Raw genomic sequence first — 7,186 nt, forward strand, 5'->3', positions numbered from 1 at the left:
AATGGGGCCATTTGCCTAGAGTTCCCTCTTCTCCCCTCCTCATCTCACATCACTTTGATGTATCACCACACTATCTCCTCCTTCACTATTGTCTCAAATGAAGAGGTAGTTCTATTTGCCAAGGCCAACCTTCTATGTGTACTCTTGAAATCATTTCCTCTGATCTTCTGTAACAGATTTCCCCCTCTATCATCCCTCCTCTCTCACTAATCTGCCATCCCTGCTGCCTTCCCTAGGCTTCTCACCCTTAAAAAACCTGCACATCCCCCTTAATTATTATTCTTTATCTTTCCTCCACTCCTCAGCTAAATATTTTGAAACTGTCCTCTGCTTCTTCTCCTCTCACTTGCTTCTAAATACTTTGAAATCTTGTTTCTGAAATCCAGTCTTCACCACCATAACTCAGTTGCCTTCTCAGAACCTAGGAAAATTCCCATTCTCACACTGGAACTTCCCTCCACCACGTCAGTCCCCTTCTCTCATTGGTAAGGTCCTTCTGCATGTCTCTATTTTGGGGAAAGCAGACAGACCACTCTTCATTTCCACCCACCTATGCTTCTGACTCTCTGTACTTTAGCACCCTATCCCTTCAAGGGTGCCTTCCCTCATCCTAACTTTTTGTGTTGTCTTACCCCATTGGAATGTAAACTCTAGAGATGGACTGTTTTTTTTTGGGGGGGGGGAACATTTGTATCCCCAGCACTTAGCATAGTTCCTGAAACATGGAAGCACTTAATACATACTTGTTGCTTTTCTGCCAGGTTTCTAAACTCACCATTCAAATGAAAGCACTCTCCAGAGTTACCAATGACCACTCAGTTGTCAAATCTCCAAAGGCCATGGTCTTTTTCAATTCTCATCTTTCTTGACCTTTCTGTAGCATTTGACACTGTTAATCACCTTCTCCTCCTGGGCATTCTTTCTTCTTTAGGTTTTCATGACAGTTCTCTCTTGGTTCTCCTCCTATCAGTGTGACTGTCTTCTTTGCTGAATCTTCATCCAGGTCATACCCCCTAAAGATGGGGGTCCTTCAAATCTCTGTCCCTCTTCTCTTCTGCTACTCTACTATCTCATTTAATTATCTCATTAGCTTCACAGATTAAATTATCATCTCTATGCAGATGATTCCCAGATTCATATATATATATATATATGTAATTATAAATATATATATATATATATGTATTTATATATTCAGCCTTAACACTCTCCTGTGTCACCAACTGCCCATTTTCCATCTACTCTGTATATATCTTAAATTATCACATAGTTGTTTGAAGGTTGTTTTCCCCATTAAAATGTGAGCCCCTTGAGGGGAGAGACCTCATTTTTGTCCTTCCTTGCATCCATAGAACTTTTCACAGCACCTGGCACCTAGTAAATCCTTGATATACGCTTGTTGTCCCATGGGCATCTCAAACACATTATTCCAAACAGAGCTCAGAATCTTTCCTTCAAAACCCTCCCCTCTTCCAAGTTTCCATATTGCTGTGATAGACACCACGCTCAGACTCCCAACTTTAGCGTCCTCTTTGGCCTTTCACTCTCACCCCACACATCCAATCTATTTCCAGATCTTGTGCAGTATGGATGATGACCATGGAATGCCAAAGGATACAAAGAATTAAAGGAAAAAAATCAACCAACAGGACAACAGAGAGGTGCATGGCGGGTGATGAAAAATCGGGCGGAAAAGTGTATATAAAATGTTGTCAAAGAGATACATACATATATATATATATCTGGAAAAATTATGAACTAGTCTCAGAGTGAGAGGGAAAGATAACCACAGATCCCACTGATAGTCACACAATATCAGGAGATCTAGAGGGGATCCCTCAGCATATCTGGGTGGACCCACCATGAGAAACTGTCAAAAAGGCAGACATGCATTCACAGGACGAAGAGACATCAACGGATGGTAATTAGCATTTCTGGAGAGGATGCCTCTGTGAGATCACAGGTCCAGCAAAGAAAGAACTTTGTCTCTCCTTGGCCCCTTTACATTCCATTTTGTAATATTTATGTATATATCTTATTTCTCCTAATTATTTGAAAGCTTCTTCAGGGCAGTCTTTCTTAGCATATTTTCCTGAATTTAATAAGCAAACAGTAAGCATTTATGTAATTGAATTAAATTCAGAACTAGGTCAGAATTACTAGCATCATTTTTTTTTTTAAGCAATCGGGGTTAAGTAACTTGCTCAAGGTTACACGGCCAGTTATTTCTGGGTGTGGTGCTAAGTATCTGAGCCCAGATTTGATCCCCGGGTCATCCCGACACTGGAGCTGGTGCTCTTATTCGCTGAGCCACCTGGCCACCCCAAGCATCATTGTTTTTTAGAAAATTATATAGCGCCATTATTATACATATATGTATGTGAAAATATATGCACATGCCCTAAAATCTTTTGAATTCAACATTGAATAGTGTACTGTACATGTTGAATGTTCAACTGTACATACAACTGTTCAGTACAGTTCCATGGACCTAAGAGCACCTAAATATCATCATGATAAAAAAAGATTAATAGCTCTGGAACAATGAATAGCAATCCCATGACATCTGAGCTCAAAGACTATCATTAATCTTGTGTCATAGTCATAGTAATCTGCCTAACACCCCATGGTGTGCTCTGTGCCAAAGACCTCAGGCAGCCTGCAACACAGGCTAGCACATAAGACTCTCTCCTCAGGGACATACACTGCCCAAAAGAAGACAAACAGAATAAAGCAACCCAGGTATCCAGACTCCCCAGAATCACACAGCTCTGCCACAAAGAGGTTTCACCTGACTCTCTTGATCCCCCTCCTTTCAAAACATACAGCTCAATCACCACAGTATAATAGGTCAACCTAATAGGAACTCAGAGGTTCAGAGTGTCCTGCCTCTTAGATACTGCCTGCAACCAGTCTCAGAATGGGAGTGATGCTAATGCCAGCTTCGTGGTGAAGAGTGTCTCCATACTTGGCTAGACTAGTCCTCTGAGGACAAGCACACAGTCTGTCACAAGGCCAGTACTGGAAACCTTTCCAGCTTGGTAAGACCTGCCAGAGCTTATGCTTTGCTGGCATAGACTTTAAGATCTCAGAATCACTTTTATGAAATGATGAGACATCAGAGAAAGAATTTAGTGGAGAATTGAAACTTTAAGTTGCCTTTTTTTTAGTTTATTTTTGAAGCACAGTAACAGTCACTATGACTGGAAGTGTTTTACAAACATTACCCCATCTGAAACTCACAACCACCCTGTGAGGTAGGGACCACAGGCTTTATTTTCCCCTTTTTACAAATGAGGAAAATGAGGCTTGGGGAGTACAAATGACCCACCTATGGGCACAAAACTTGAGAGTATTTGAGCCCAGATCTTCTTCACTCTAAGTAATATTCCATCTAATAGGTAACAATTCCTCTCCAACTAATAAAAAGTAGAAATTAAGCATAAGTAATTGAAAATACACCGGCTTCTTTTTTATTGTCTTTGGCTTAAAGTTAAGTACATAATAAATTAAGAACTGCATACTTTAGGGACAGCTAGGTGGCGCAGTGAATAGAGCACCTGCCCTGGAGTCAGGAGGACCTGAGTTGAAGTCCAGCCTCAGACACTTAACACTCACTAGCCATGTGGGCTTGGGCAAGTCACTTAACCCCAATTGCCCTGCTTTCCCCTCTTCAAAAAGCAAAAAAAAAAAAAAAAGAACTGCATACTTTCCCCTACTTCCACTAACCCTCACCCTATTATGCATCACCCAGTTCATTCATTTAGTGAACCCATTATCTCCACTACACACACACACACACACACACACACACACACACACAGACACACATACATACACACAAAGATTCAACTTCTGAACTTTCATGTGATCTTGTACCTTTAAACCCTGGAAGCTTGGAGAGCAGTCCTTGCTTAGAGCTGTGATAGAAGGCCAGGCAAAATCATAGGAGCCTGCTCCAAGCACCCTTCAGGGTAAAGGGCAGCCTCTTTCAATAGCTTCATGACTCTGGGATCCAAGAGGCACTGAGGTCACGGTCAAAGGCAACAAAGCTGTTTGACTGTGGGCTCTCATTCAAAGCCAGGGGCTTCCAAGTGCCTAACTTTTCCTGTTAATCGATAGAAACTTGGATCCCGGCTCCCTGCCCCAGTTTTTCTCTTTCCCAGATGCAGACCTGAATTGGGATCAAGTCTTTTAGAGATGGGTTCTTTCTGCATAGGTCCTGGAACAGGTCCTCCTGACAAGAGGGGGTAAGCCTAAACTTATTTTGTTCATTTTAAAATTTGCAAAAAAATTTTAAAAAGAAAGAAAACTTGCAGCTGGATTAACAGAAGAAACTAGGAAAGACATGGGAGTTTATGCCAAAGCTCCTCTATCTTTTCTACAAGTATTCAAGCCCCAGGCATATCTCTTTTTTTTTAATTCTATTTTATTTTAGGTTCCAAATTCCCTCCCTCTCCCACCCATTGAAAAGGCCAAAAAAAAAGGCCATCACAAATATGGATAGTCATGAAAAACATATTCCCAAATTAATCATGTCGAGAGAGAGAGAGAGAGAGAGAGAGAGAGAGAGAGAGAGAGAGAAAGAGAGAGAGAGAGAGAATGGAGGGAGGGAAGGAGGGAAGGAGGGGGCGAGAGAAACACAAACACACAGAGCGTGGGAGGGAGGAGAGAAGAGAGGGAGGAAAGGGAGGGAGGGAGTGAGAGAGAAGGAGAGAGAAAGAGAGAGAGAGAGAGAGAGAATATGCTTCAATCTGCACTCTGAATCGATCTATTTCTCTATCTAGAGAAAGTTCTCTAGAGGTGGAAAGTATTTTTCCTCATAAGTCCTTTGGAATTGCAATAGGTCATTATGTTGATCAAAGTTACTAAGTCTTTCAAAGTTTATAATCTTTACAATATTACTGTTACTGTATAAATTGTTCTGGTTCTGCTTGCTTCACTTTGCATCAATTCATGCAAGTCTTCCCAGGTTTTTCTGAAACCATCCCTTTATCATTTTATATCACAATACAATTCCCAACACATTCATATACCATAACTTGTTCAGTCATCCCCCCATTGACGAGCATCCCCCGCGTTTCCAATTCTTTGCCACTATAAAAAAAGAGCTGCTATAAATATATTTGTACATATGAGTCCTTTTCCTCTTTCTTTGATCTCTTTGAGGTGCAGACCTAGTAGTGGTATTGCTGGGTCAAAGGGTATGCCCAATTTAATAGTCTTTTAGGCATAGTTCCAAATTACTTTCCATAATGGATGCACTAGTTTACACCAACAGTGCCACAGGCATATCTCAAAGTCTAGGGTTCAGATAAAGGGGAGAGAGATTCTGGAAGATGTTTTATTTTAGCCTCTAAGATAGAGAACACGAAAAGCATTTCCCTGGAGGATGGCCTACAAGAAGTGAAACATTATGGTAATGAAATGAGTGCCAAATTTAAATTCTGTAAACCTGGGTTAGAATAGTGAGTATTATTAACCATTACAGTGGTCTTGGAGAAAGCAGCTAGATTGCACAGAGGATAAAGCCATGGGCTTGGAGCCAGGAAGATCTGAGTTCAGATCCTGCCTCATATTTCTTAGCTGTGTCATTCTGGGGAAAACTCTGAGCCTCAGTTTCCTCCTCTGTAAAACAAGGTTAGTAATATCCTTATCTCACAAGGCTTTTACAAGGATCAAATAAGATAATATACATAAAGTACTTTGTGAACCTTAAGGCAATATAAATACTAGCTATTATTTAAACACTCTAAACCTCAGTTTCCTTCCTTAAAAAAATTAAAGGTATTGGACTAGAGCAGAGGTGTCAAACTCAAGGCCACACCTCCCCTACCCAAAACTCCCAAATGGTACCCAAACTAGATTAAAATGTAATTGGAAAGTGTTTAACAAAACACAAATACAATACAACATAAATACTGCTCATTTGTAGTTTTCCAAGTCAATAAGTGGCCCTCAGAATTCCATTTTTATTTGGGCTTGACACCACTAGCCTAGACCATCTCTAATTTCCAGCTCTAAGGACTATGTCCTCTGAGAAACAAAGACTTGGTTCTGTAGCTATGAAGGGCTAGTCTGTGCTATCTCACCTTTTCTGACTCCATTAACTCCTTCTTTCATAACAGAAGAGAATTTCATAGAAAAATAGATTTACAACTGAAAGGACCTAGACCAACCTCCTAAATTTACAATTAAGAATACAGTGACTCAGAAAGGTTAAGCTATAACCTTTATATGTACACCTATGTATGTGTATATGTACACCATATTTAGGTACATATAGGTATATATTTATATATAGGTATATGTACACCCATATAAAGGTATATGTATATGTACACCTATATATATAAGCATGTGCACACACATATATAGGTATATGTATACCCACATATGGATATGTGTACACCTTTTATATGGGTATGTATACACCTATATATAGGTGTATATACATACATATACAGGTATATGTATACCCATATATAGGTATGAGTACACCTATAAATATAGGCATATATACACCCATATACAAGTATATGTATACCTATATATAGGTATATGTACACCTTACATATAGATATGTGTGCACCTATATTTATAGACATATGTTTACCCACATATAGGTATATATCCACCTAGCTATGTAGGTTCACACAGCTAGTGAACAGCAGGTCCTGTTTCCAAATCATGTTCTTTCTACTCTGCCACCCTGACTGCCATCACTAAACTCACTGAATGAATATTTTGAAACTCTAACAAATGAAAAAACCCAAAAGAAAGTTTCTAGATAATTAATAATCAATTTACTAATTAGGCTAGCTAATAATCAATAAACTGATGGTCAATACTTTCTCTCAGTTACCAAAGACCCCTAATGGAGACACTGAATGCCTTAAATATTTTTTTGAAAGGAAATGCCCTGACAAGTGAAAATCAGCCCTGATTGGTGGATGTTTAATGAGGAGGTGGGCTAGAAGTCTTCAGCTCCTCCTGCTGAGAAGGCAGCTGGATCAGGAGACTTAGCTGCTTCAGCTGCTTCCAGCAATCTGGGGAATCCATCTCCACCCAGACCACTCTGCTTGTTTTTCTCCTTCACCAGCTGGGTCACCTTAAATGTCAATGGAGGGGTGAAAGAGCTGGGTTGTTTTCCGTGGGTCAAAAACTCAGACTGGAATGTGTATGC

This window comes from Petaurus breviceps, unplaced genomic scaffold (genome assembly GCF_028583685.1).
Source record: "Petaurus breviceps papuanus isolate PSGF00001 unplaced genomic scaffold, PetGlider_PUasm1.0 90919, whole genome shotgun sequence".
In the NCBI taxonomy this organism is placed as follows: domain Eukaryota; kingdom Metazoa; phylum Chordata; class Mammalia; order Diprotodontia; family Petauridae; genus Petaurus; species Petaurus breviceps.